Source organism: Hyaena hyaena, unplaced genomic scaffold (assembly GCF_003009895.1).
Source record: "Hyaena hyaena isolate Hyena2069 unplaced genomic scaffold, ASM300989v1 scaffold_21, whole genome shotgun sequence".
NCBI lineage: Eukaryota > Metazoa > Chordata > Mammalia > Carnivora > Hyaenidae > Hyaena > Hyaena hyaena.
Genome location: NW_024080653.1, coordinates 3,654,173 through 3,666,727, shown reverse-complemented (window position 1 = coordinate 3,666,727; position 12,555 = coordinate 3,654,173). Strand labels below are relative to the sequence as shown.

The following is a 12,555-nucleotide window of genomic DNA, read 5'->3' as shown; positions in this document are numbered from 1 at the left end:
ATCACTCTGTCTTCCCAGGGGAGGCTCAAGTGAGAACAGCCAGCCTGTGGCCATTGCTTGTTCATCTCAGCTTCTTCCTCCGGCCGCTTCTCCCCTGTGCCGGGGTTCGCACACGGCAGGAATGGGGCGTGGGATGCTGAGGTGGAGGGGGTGGGTCAGGCCTCAGCATTTCTGAAAGGCTTCCTCGTTGTGTACAAAGAGCCGTGGCACCTGCTTCTTTCTACGAGATGGACATATCCAGCCTCTGCATTTGCTGCAGACCTTCCTTCTCTGATACCGGGGGAGCCTTCGCTCTCTGGCCTGTCCTCTCTCGGCACACAGCCAGAGAGCAGTCCTTGGGACCCTGACCCCACCGTGGCCTGTGGGTAGCATTTCATGGTCTCCTGGCCCTCCCCGCTCTTCTCTCCCTGTGTCCAGAGGCAGGGGAGGCGAGGCTGGGCTTCGAGGGTGGTGGATGAGGGGCTGCCTCCTACAGGCGCAGTGGGAAGGCTGCCTGCTCCCCTCTCTCCACACCCCCCCAGAGCCTCCCTCCCCCCACCAGAAACAGGTTCCTCTCAACTCCAGATGAGGGGGAGGCTTTCAGAGAGCAGAGCCAGGGGTCACAGGCAGATGCCTGCAGGTTCATCCGCAGAAGCAGAAACGCTTGCTTGCAGAGTCAGCTGCCTACCCCCCACGGAGGGGCTGCCTTCAAGGAGACCAGAGGCGAACCACATGCTCTTCTCCCAAGAAAGGGGAGCTGCCAAGGGGAAAGCCTGGTGCCTCACTAACCCTTGGAAATGGAGTTCACCTCCGAGGCTTCCTTGGGCCCCTGGGGCCTCCCTGGAGCAAAGCGTGCGTGCCCAGGAAGCTAAAGCGATACCCTCCGCTCATCATTTACCAGATGTCAGCCAGCTCCGGGGCCGCCAGTGGCCCATGGCGGAGCGCTCTGGAAGCAGAGGAGGTCTCCTCTGCTGCTCCTGCCTGGGTGTGACAGGCACGCGAGCCCCTTCTCCTGAGCCCCCTGCAGGGACCCCGAGAGGGTGGCAGGAAAGCTCTCCACCACCTGCTGGCCCCGCACCTGACCTACCTATCAACACCTGGGGGGCAGAATTTGCAGAGGCGCGGCGAGCCGTGTGATGAGCAAAACACGTCCCCATTGTGAGGGCCCAGCAAGATATGGCCTCCCCCTCCTCCACCCCTTACAAATGCACCTGAGTTATTCAACCCCTCCTAGGAAGGGGCACCTGAAGATTTGCACACGGCCCGGAAGTGCACCATCCTGAGCCCTCGTCCGCCTCTCAGCTTGACCGCGAACCGTCTGCCTGAACAATTGGCCTTCCTTCTCCGCTTGCGTCTGCGTGTGAACAGAGCCCTTCCTCGGGCTCGCGTCGGCACATCGCTCCATGCACCACTGGCCACGGGCTGAACGCGCCTCTCTCGCCAGCTCTCGGCAAGCGGGCGTCTCTGGCGGGTGTGGAAGAGCGCGGCGCAGGGTCGCCCCCGCCCCTGCGGGCCTGGCAGCCTCGGGCACAGGAGGACAGTGAGGAGGGAGGGTCCAGGTGGGGGGCAGGTGCGGCCACGGGGTGCCCGGCGTCTGTTGGCGGCCTCGCAGCTGCCATCACAGGCCCTTCTCTTGGCGGCAGAGTGCGCCGCCCTCACGTCCCCAGCATGTAGATGAGGGAAGCAGTGCCCGAGAGCCCATTCACCGCCCCATTGACATCTGGCGACCGGCTCTGGTGTCTCCGTCCCTGGGAAAACTGCCCCGGGGCCCACGGCGAACGTGGGAGGGCATCCATCTGCGGCAGCAGTGACAGTCCAGACACCGGCGCAAACACCGGTTCCTGGAAGGCGACTCTGCACCCGCGGAGCTGCCTCAGGATGACCCCGCCCAGTGGTTCCCTTCCCGAGGCCTGGATGCCACAACAGCACATCCTCGGCTGTTGCACGCCTGGGCTGTGTGCCTTCCACACACGTTATTCCTTTTTTTTTTTAAATGTTTTTATTTATTTTTGAGAGACAGAGCATGAGAGGGGGAGGGGCAGAGAGAGAGACACACACAGAATCTGAAGCAGCTCCAGGCTCTGAGCTGTCAGCACAGAGCCCGACGCGGGACTCGAACCCATGAACCGTGAGATCATGACCTGAGCTGAAGTCGGACACTGAACCTCCTGAGCCCCCCAGGAGCCCCCACACACATTATTTCTAATCGCAGTGACAAGGGGATTAGGGGGGACCTGAGGGTTAGGGACCTGAGCCCCACGTCTGGGGAAGCCAGCCCCTCACTTCCCTTCCTCCAGCACGCCATCCCCAGTGCTTGTCACCTATAAGAGGGACCCCAGTGACAGTGAGTGTGGGGCCGGCCATCCACGGCCCAGTGCCAGCCAATCCCACTTTCCTGTGGGGGCTTTGTGATTGAGCTATGTATACAGTTGGCACTAGAGCTGGGAAGGGGGCTTTGGGAGAGGGACTTTGGAAGCCCCCTTCAGGGACCTACAGCAGCTCTGGATATTATGTCTCCAGAAGGTGCACATATGTGCACACAGGTGCAGCAGCCGGTGGCTTGGCTCACCTTGGACCCTGCTCAGGCCGGGTACCTGCACACACGTCCTCCCCACCCCAACCCTGGGGCGTCATGCTCAGCGGCTGCTCCTGCCTTAGGATGCTACATGACACGCACGTCATCTTTGCAGGGGAAACAAGCTCCTCTTAGAAGCCAGGCCCTTAGCTCTTCCATCCGCTGCCCCCAGTCAGATATGGGCAAGAGAAGGGAGGCAAACTCACTTTTATGAAGGGCTCCGTGCTGGGAACCTTGCCTGGGCGCGCTGCCTGGGCCATCTCATTTAATGGCTTGGCACGTTCTTCCCAGCCCTTCAGCATTACGGTCTCGGTGAGACCATAACCTCCCCGCCTGTGCCCCACCGCCGCCTGCTCTGCAGACCTGCCCCCTCCCTCCTGTGGCTGGCATGCCCCGCTTCTCCCGCCCTGGGTCCATGTCTGCTTCCAAAGCGCAGCTCGGATTCCGCGCCGCCCCCCCCCCCCCCCGTATCTATCTGAAGCCACTTCTTTCTTTGCCCCAGCATCTTTCTGGGTTACTTTTTGCCTTTCTTGTAAATAATCAGAGACATGCATGTAAAGTTGAGATCAAGTCACAGGTCAGTTTTCGCTCCTGAATTAGAATAGAGAATATAGGCTCACAGTGCTCATCCCCACCTGTGGGCTCGGTAAGCACGCGGGACCTCCGTTCTTCCCTTCTCAACTCCCTGTCTCCCCGCCTCCGCCTCTGACTTCCCTTCTCTGAGGACAAGGTCTACGGTAAAGGCCCACACGCAGAGCTCGGTGCCTCAAAGCACGCTGGTGTCCCGCTCAGCCGCATCGGTGTGTCGAGCCGGGGTTTGGAGGAGGCAGGGGCCCGGGGTGTGGCTCAGGGGCCCTGATGTGTAGCCCTCCCTGAGACCTGCTGTGTAGCCACAGAGTGTCCCAGCTGGCTAGTTGTTTGCGCTCTTTCTCTGACATTGAGGAGGTGGCATTTCACGCAGGGAGGACACAAGGTGGGGCCCTCAAAGTCACTGCACCTTTGGAGACGGGCATTTGCCGCCACAGGCCCACGGGGTCGGTCTGTGCCCTGGGTTCCAGCGCCTCCTGAGCGCGATAAGATTTAAGCTCCCCTGGGCTTTCAGCCTATTTGAATCCAAAAAACAAAGGCCGTCAGTCAGATCTGAGAATCCATCTTGGTGATAGCTGGGGCCCCACCGTGGTACGGAGAAGCGGGCGGCTCCTTAGCACCTTCTGTTTTCCAAGGTTTTACAGGGAAAAGACACATCCCCACCGAGCAGGCGGGCAGAGCTCACAGCCACGAGGCACAATATTTTTGTGTCGAAGGCTCTATTGAGCAACTCAACGAAGGGCGGCAAGCAGCTGTTCTCCAAACCCACCGAGGGCAGGATGTGGGGAATGAACTCATGGTTCATCGCGAAGGATCTGGGATAGATCAGAGGAAGGACTTTTCCTGGCAGCGAGGTCGGTTAAATGTGGGGAAGTTTTGCCAAGAGAGGCAGGGAGGGCGTGAAGAGCTCTTTGCTGGGAAGCATTTAAAAATAGCACCGAGTCTCATAGCTGAGGGCAAGGAGGGGTCCCGCCTGAAGGCGGGAGAATGGACTGAGCAAGGATGCAAGTCTGTTCTCCAAGCAGGAAGATCTAGGGGCTGCTGGACCACTGAGGCACACAGGGCCCTGCTTCTGGCCGGGGCTGCTGCCCCCAGGGATGGGCTGGGCCGCCAGCAGAGCCCTCCTTGTCCTGTGAGGCCCTGGACGTGGGGCCAGAGTCCGCACCATAAGGGACTCTGTGCCGGAGGGAATCCCAGCCACGCCCCCCAGAGGCACGTTTGCAATGGATGCCCCCAGCCATCCTGGGCTGCTCGCTCTCTCTCTCTCTCTCTCTCTCTCTCTCCCTCTCCCCCCGAGGGGACTCTTAGGACCTTCAGCAAGCTCCAAAACTGGGCACAGGACTCTGGGGCCATCACCACTCAGCTGGGCTCCAGAGTTTTGCAGGAACTGGGTTCCCTCCCTTCTTTTGGTGACACAGTGTGACTTCTCTTCCTTCCTGGCTCCAATATGTCAAAACTCTGTGGCAGAAAAGAAGCACAGGGAAAACCATCTGGGAAGTAGGTCACCTAAAACAACAACCTGACTGTAATTGAATCAGCTCCTTACAGGGCTGTCTCCGGAAGACCCCAAATCCAGCGGCGGCTCCCCCCCCCCCCGCAACCTCCTCCTCTCCACACACCCCCAATGCCCTCCCTCCTTACACGGGGAATTTCAAAATGCAACTCTTGGCACAAATTCTTCCAATAAAACCCCATCAGGCGGATAATGAAAACATCACGACGTGAGCACGCAGACTATCTTGACTGCGTTACCGAGGAGGCTGAGAGGTAAAGGGGACAGAAATAAGGGGGCGTTTGTGCGGCTTGGCTTCCGTGGACCCTCCCCGCCCCAGCCTCCGCCATCTGATTTTTGCTCTGCGGTTTTGCTTTCCAGATTCAGACAGTGACGGGTGCTGTCCTCTGTTGGGAGTTTTGGGTCATCCACTCGAGCCTCTTCTGTTCCCCTGGTGGCTTCCTGGATCCCAGGCGGCCTCCACGAGGGCACTGGGTCAGGAGATAACACCCGGGTCATCCAGACCCTCACTGGCAAGAGGAATTGGCCACAGCCCTTGCAAGCGCTCTGGCCAACGGTGTTCCGGAAGGTCCTGTCCGCTCACAACCTTTGCTGACAGCCGGCAAGTGGTTCACGGCATGAAGGCTGACTAATGGTGGGCTACGAGTTTTTTCCACTGCGTGAGACGATCGTTTATAAAAGAGGAGGGAAACAAGACATTTCTAGAAAGGGAAACAAGACATTTCTAGAAAGGGCACGGTGCTAAGCTTAACATCTGTTCCTGGAAACATCATAAACCAACCAATAAAGACATGGAAGTTAGTGTCTGTCGTGAGCATTGTCCTGCTGACGTAAATAAAGGGCAAGATTTGTCAGTCAGATCCAGTCTCTTTCCCTGCACCAGGGCGGCCACGAAGATAACAAGAGTGTCACCCGGTGGCTCACCGTGGCCTCAAAGATTGGGACCTTTTCTTTCCTTCCTTCCTTCCTTCCTTCCTTCCTTCCTTCCTTCCTTCCTTCCTTCCTTCCTTCCTTCCTTCTCTTCTTCTTATTTTCTCTTTCTTTCTTTCTTTCTTTCTTTCTTTCTTTCTTTCTTTCTTCCTTCCTTCCTTCCTTCCTTCCTTCCATTGANTTTCTTTCTTTCTTTCCTTCCTTCCTTCCTTCCTTCCTTCCTTCCTTCCTTCCTTCCTTCCTTCCTTCCTTCCTTCCTTCCTTCCTTCCTTTCCTTCCCCCCCTCCCTCCATCCCTTCCTAAGATTGCACTTCTAACCACATAGCCACCTACTGGTTTTCTGGAAAGCAGCTAGTTAAATAAGGAGTAGTTGAGTCAGACAGTCTTGGGTCTACCTTTCCAACCTCCAGAAGGCACAGATACTGTCCCTGGAATCCAGGTGTCCAGGGGAGAAAAATCTTCTTTTAAAGGACACCCTGCCACACACCCCGATCCATTTTTCATACTTGCTCAGGACCTGATTGCCAGCTCTGGGGCGGATCCAACCCACCGACCGTCTGCACCACAGCCAGATGTGCTCACTCACGCCCCCGTCTGGCTGAGCCCCAACCACCAGGGTTCCGTTCAACTGCATCAGCTTCCTTGTTCTCAAGTTGGCGCAGGCCCGGGGCCAGCGCTTCAAACGCTGTTCACTGACGTGACTGCGGCATCAATAACAACTTCCTTCCCGCCACTGCCTTTGGAAATGAGCATCTAAGATTTGATGCATTGGGTCTGGTTGGAGTGCAGACTTTGGAACATGAACGACCTGGGTCTGCATTTCGGCCAGGCTGCGTGCTGCCCATGCGGCCTTTGACAAGTGACACCCTGGAGCCCCAGCCTCTCTATCTGCACGCTGGGGGCCGCAGTGGGAGTGATGGGGGGAGGAAGGGTTCAAGGAGAGAGAGAAAGAGAGAGAGAGAGAAGGGGGAAGCGCCAGGCCCCCAGTCAGTCCTCATAAAGCGTTAGCTCCCTTCTTTTCTTTTTTTTTTATTTTTTTTTTATGTTTTCATCTATTTCTGAGAGAGAGAGACACACACAGCATGAGCAGGGGAGGGTCAGAGAGAGAGGGAGACACAGAATCTGAAGCAGCTCCAGGCTCTGAGCTGTCAGCACAGAGCCTGACATGGGGCTCGAACCCATGAACTGTGAGATCATGACATAAGCGAAAGTCGGACGCTTAACCGACTGAGCCACTCAGGTGTCCCAGCTCCCTTCTTTTCTTTGAAGGATGTGCATGTGCCTGTATGTCTGTATGTGAGTGTGTGTTTGTGTGTTTAGGCCGAGCGATCAGACAGCAAGTGTTGCTAACTAAAACTATAAGGCCCCTCCTTACATTCTATTTTCAGACGAACCATGCATAAGTACATGTAAGTAGTATAAGTACATCCCAAATATTGCATGGTACATACTTATACTAAAAAATGTAAAATAGGGACGCCTGGGGGGCTCAGTCATTTAAGTGTCCGACTTCAGCTCAGGTCATGATCTCATGGGTCACAAGTTTGAGCCCCGCGTCGGGCTCTGTGCTGGCAGCTCAGAGCCTGGAGTCTGTGTCAGATTCTGTGTCTCCCTCTCTCTCTGCCCCTTCCCTGCTCACACTCTGTCTCTCTCTGTCTCAAAAATAAACATTAAAAAAATATTTTTAATGTAAAACATCATTTGCTGTTTATCTGAAATTGCAAATTCCGCCGGGCATCCGGTGACTCTGCTGAATCTGGCAAGCCTAGCTGAACAAGGTTTGTTGTTTTGGTTGTAGAGTTCGATTGACGTTCGTTCGGGGACTGCGGCCACAGTGGCCTTGGGGGCAGGGGCTGTGTGAGGAAGAGCCCCAGCCCTGAGGCCCAGCGCTCCAAGCCCTGACTCGCTGACCTCCGCGCGGCCGGGCGCCTTCTTTCCCCTTCTCCTTGTGGTCCTTCGTTGAGTGGGGCAGAACTCTGAGCCGCACACAGTCCTGGCTGGGAGCGGAGGTGGCAGCCACGGCCGAGGCCCAGCCGAGCTGCCCACGAGTGGGGCTGGCCCCGAGTCCGCACATGGCTACATGACCTGGTGCGAGCCTGCTCACAGTGCAGTGGCTGCTCACTGACCCGGGCGCAGCGTGGTGTTCTCTCGAAACCGGATCCACTTGTGTCACGGGGGGCATTGGATCTTCCTGAAACAGGACCCGGCAGAGCTCAGAGCAGCCGCTAGACACCTGTGAACCCGCCGCACAGCCATGAGCCCTCTGCACCTTCTCTGCTCCAGCGCCCTGACGCCCAGGCACCGCTGAATCGCCCCTCCCCTCGCCCACTCAGCACCACCCCCAGCCCCCTCTGGCATCCCCGGTCCTCTCCCACTTGGTGGTGCTGTGGGTCCTGGCCAGTGCTGGTGCCGGCGGCAGGGAGCACGCACGCTGTCAGAGGCAGACCAGTAGGAAACGGAACCACATCCCCCCCCCCCAAGACTCTCCAGCTCTGCCTGCAGACCCATCCCCTGCAGAGAGCATTGTTTTTGGTCCAATCTCATCTGTATTGAAGTTCCCTCCAGGGTTAGCTCAGGAGGCGCGTCCCCCTGGCCTCTTCCGAGGGCCTTATTTACCAGAATCCCCTCGGTGTGACATTTACCATCTCCATTAACATTTCGTGCATCTTGCTCTGCGTGCACATGGGCCCTCGGAGACTGCCGGGGTGGTGGGTGCGCGGCAGCCCGCAGAAACGCCAGGCTTGTTTTAATTGGTTTGAAACTGTCGCTGTCGACCACAGAGGGGTCCCTTTCCTTGAGTAATGACCTGGAATTTGATCATGCAGCTTTTATTAGCTTGTAACACTGAACGTGTAACCGTGTGAGATCAAAGCAAGAGCCAGGCGCACATCTGCCCTCCGCGGCACTCTGGCTGGGCGCACATCTGCCCTCCGCGGGCACGCTCGAGAAGGTGCACCGGCCATGCAGGACCCGCGTACGTGAGAAAGTGCCACCCAGTCGATGGCAGAAGGCAGTTCGGGGGGAGATTGCCTTGAATGGGTTTCTGACATTCCAGGAATGCGTGTGTCTTGTATTCCTGTGGACCCGCCGGGCGGCACCTGGGAGTCAGCCCCTGTGGCACGGTCCCATCAGTTGGGGGACAGGAGAGGCGAGCTGTTTACACGTCTACACGTTCTCACTTAGCGCTCTGGCTTCCTTCTGCTTGAAGGTGTCTGCCTGCTAGAGACGGGTAAGCTTTGCTCAGAAGACCATCGCCAGGGCCCCAGGGCACTGTGCCTTTTCCTTGCATTTGTCGGGCAGAGGAAGCACCGGTGGTCCAGAGTCTAGAATGTTCCATTGCATGGTTCCCTCCCAACACCCCGGCCCTCACTTTGCACGAGACCTCTGTCTGCTTATGCTGGTTGTAAGGAAGACGTTTGTGGACAGTTGAAGAAACAATTCTAGACTAGCTCACAGTCTGTTAGATGGAGGGAGAGTGGTGGGGGAAATCTGGTTCCTTCCATCCATCAGTCTGGCCCTCCCGGCCGCCAGCGGGTCTGTGGAGTCAGAGCGTGTGAGGACTGTGCCCTCGGCCCCTGGCGTGCCGCTCGTGTGGCATCAGCATCTCTCTGTGTCTCTGCGAGCTGGATCGAGCAGTCTGTATCTGGGAAAGGGTTAGGGCAGGAAGTGAAGCCAGTGTACTTGTGAAAAGGAGCGGGGAAGAGAGCAGGGAAGGGGGGAGAGAGGAAGACCATTCACCAGCATTTGGTCTTCCTTGCTGGGCCCCCACGGCATGGACCCCACTTCAGGAGCGACTCTGACCCGCAGCCTCCACGGTGATGGGCTGAGGAGCTGTGCTCGGGGCATGACCGCCCGCTGCCCTCAGAGGCTCTGTGGCTGTCCGAGCCCTCAGTCTGGCAGGACGGGGACACAGTCCTGGAAGTGGGGGTGCAGGTTCCAGGAGGGGACAGCCTCTCTTCACGTTTGGGCCCCGGGCGGCAGCTGCTGGAGGTGGGAGAACGGGCTGGGGCGCCCCCTGGAGGCCCGGGGGCGGTGCTGCGGCCGCAGGCCCCCAGCAAGCAAGAGGTGGGAGCGTGCAGGCTGCTGTGCTCAGGCCAAATCCGCACTCCGCGTGGCATCTCTGCGAGCAAAGACGGGACAGCTGCACCCTCCCTGCCCTGAGGGCGTTGCTGGACCCTCCAGGCCCCTGAAGCCCAGGCCGGGCTCTCTGCTTCTCCTGCACCCAGGGCGCCTGGGGTGAGGACCCCAACTGGGAAGAGAGGTAGACGGGCCCAGGACGTGAGGACTAAGTGAACGAGGGATGCGTAGAAGCCTGTGCACTTTCACTCTGTCCCCGGACTCACGGTTCGGAAGTGCAGGGACCCCTGTCCCCTCTCTGGCACTTTGCTGAACTAGCCCCCAGAGCTCCCCTCCCCATCCCCTTCGATGAGGCTGCCCCGGCGGGCTTCGGGGGGCTTCTCAGGGCCATGTGTGAGGGCCACAGCTGTGAGGAAGCTCACCTTGCAAATGGGGAAAACGAATCGCCCAGAGACTCACCGTAGCAAGGGCCAGGACAGGGTGGCCGTCACGAGGCGTCCCGTGCTGGATTCCCTGGGCTCAGGTCCAGGGTGGGCCAGTGTGTGGTGGTTTCCCTCTAGGGTTACTGGAAGGGTCACTAGTTACAGCTGCAAGAAGTTTCCGGGAGCCCTCATTGCACTAAGCCCCGTCCCTCCTGCTGCCTGCTCCCCAGGGACTAGCGTGTGCTCCTGCTTGGGCTCAAGGAGGACCCGATGGCAGCAACCACGCAGTTTATTAAGCCAATAAAATCTCAAGTACGTGAGCCGGAGTGTTTCCTGGCCTGAGCCCGACATGCTACTTGGGACGGGCGGCATATCCCCATCCCGGGAAGGGTCCTGCTACCCAAGAGCCAGCTGCCATCTGCTCCTGCCCTCCAGGTGGGTCTGGCCGTGAGCCCTCTGCCTGCCGTGCCCCACCCCCATCAGAGGTCCTCCGGCCGTGCCCTGTGGCGTCTTCGCCGCCCAGCCTGGACTCGGGATGCCTGTCCTCTGCGTCACTGAGAATCTCCAGTCCCCCTTCTTAAAGATCGGCTCTTTTCCTGTCTCCCCTGCATTCTCCCTCCTTCTTTGTCTCCTGGGACTTTTCCTGGTGTGCCTAATTCCCAGGGGCTGCTTCGGCTCCTGGGACGCGGCCCCACCTCGCTGCACACACACAGCCCTGCGAATCGATTCCAGAAGCGATTCGTCACAGCACAGTAGCGCTGCTAACTGTGGCATTTTGCTTTGCGGTTATTGATACATCATGGAGACTGAGAAGCCAGTGCTGGGGGGAGGGGGTGGTGCCGGGCGGGGCACAGAGGATGGGGCGTGGAGATGACTGTCCTGCAAATGCCAGGGAGCCCCCCCTCTGGCAGGGTCTCGGGGTAGGGGGATTTTAAGGCTCAAGAGGAAGCTGGTACCGGGGCTGGGACGTCAGCTCACAGAGACTTACGGTCAGTGCACTCCTGGGCGCATGACCCTGCAGTCCTCGCTTGCAAGGGATGACTGGCCCCTTGCTGCCTCCTCTGCCCTTTCCACGCCATTGAGGGGCCCAACTCCTCCGGAAGTGCAAGCTAGAAAGACCCCAGATGCACTGAATCAGCCATGGTTCTCCAGAGAAACAGGACCAAGAGGAGCTATCTGTCCATCTGTCCACCCATCCATCCATCCTTCCATCCATCCATTTATCCATCCATTTATTTATCCATCCATCCATTCATCCATCGACTATTCATCCATCCATCTATTCATGCGTCTATCCATCCATTTATCCATTCATCCACCCATCCATCCATTTATCCATCCATCTATTTATCCATCTCTCTCTCCCTCCATTTATCTATCTACCAATCCACGTATCTTATCTATGTCTATATCTACCTATATGATATACATGCTATAGATAGATAGCTAGATGATAGATAGATAGATAGATAGATAGATAGATAAAGAAAAGAGATTTGTTTTGAGGAACTGGCTAGCTGTGCCAGGAGATTTTGATCTGTGAGGTTGAAGGTCTAGATAAAGTGTAAGGTCTGTACCAACTGCACTCGGGGCCCCCTCCCCCCAGGTCCCAGGGCCCGTCTGACACTGTGTGTCTCACTGCAGGCGAGCAGCAGGGCTGTGAGTGGCTGGGAGCCCCGAGGTGGTGAGCAGGGACGCTTTGTTATACCTTCTCCCAGCCCGACGCTCCCTTGGTTGCAGTGTTCAAAAGATGCCGTTCCCATGACACTCTGTCCTGTGATATTTTTAATCAAGAGCGCGGGAGAGCGTGTGTCTGATGCACTTCAGATATTCAGAGATTGAAAATGGTTTTGTTCTCGTGTTTTCTTTTCTAAATGCAGCGTTAAGTCAGAACGGCCAGAGGAAGGTTCTGCCAGCATTTCCCTCGAGCTGGTCTGCAGACCCCTTCGGCTGGGAACCGGTCCCGGGAGCTCTCCACCGGCACACAGGTGTGTTATCCCTTCGCGTCGAACTTTCTGCAGGTTCCTGGATCGGGGTTCCTGGATCGGGGCTTCTCGGGGGCCAGGGGCTGGGGCGGCTACTGCTGTGGGCGGCAGCGTGGCAGTTCGGCAGCGTGGCAACGTGGCGTCAGCTGGGGGGGCCGTGGTTGGTAGAGAGGGGGCTCCACACCTCCCCCCACCACTTGGTTCCTGAACCCTTCTGTGATTCCCACCTGCCCTCACTCCATCCCACTACCAAAATGCAAATCAGCGAGTGCATAATAGATAATTAATAGACTGATCAGCCAGCAAGGGAGGTAAGTAGATAAATAATTTTAATCATCCTTGGGTTGTCCATAAATTCCCTCACTGCCTTTTTATTAAACTCTCTGTTTACAGGAGTCATTTATATTGCATGTCATTTTGCAAATCCCTTCCTTGGCGGCTCCGAACAGGTCTGACCGGGAGAGGTGGCACCGTGTGACCGCCAGG

General features: G+C 57.5%; 1 protein-coding gene across 7 annotated transcripts in view; it reads left to right on the top strand.

Annotated features, from left to right (window-relative positions):
• RBFOX3 (RNA binding fox-1 homolog 3) overlaps positions 1 to 12,555 on the top strand; it is a 437,228-nt gene that overhangs the window by 245,659 nt on the left and 179,014 nt on the right. For all 7 annotated transcript variants that reach the window (XM_039226511.1, XM_039226516.1, XM_039226513.1 and 4 more), the window contains exon 3: positions 11,965 to 12,072. The gene's annotated coding sequence lies outside the window, so the exon portion shown is untranslated. The remainder of the gene's footprint in view (positions 1 to 11,964; positions 12,073 to 12,555) is intronic.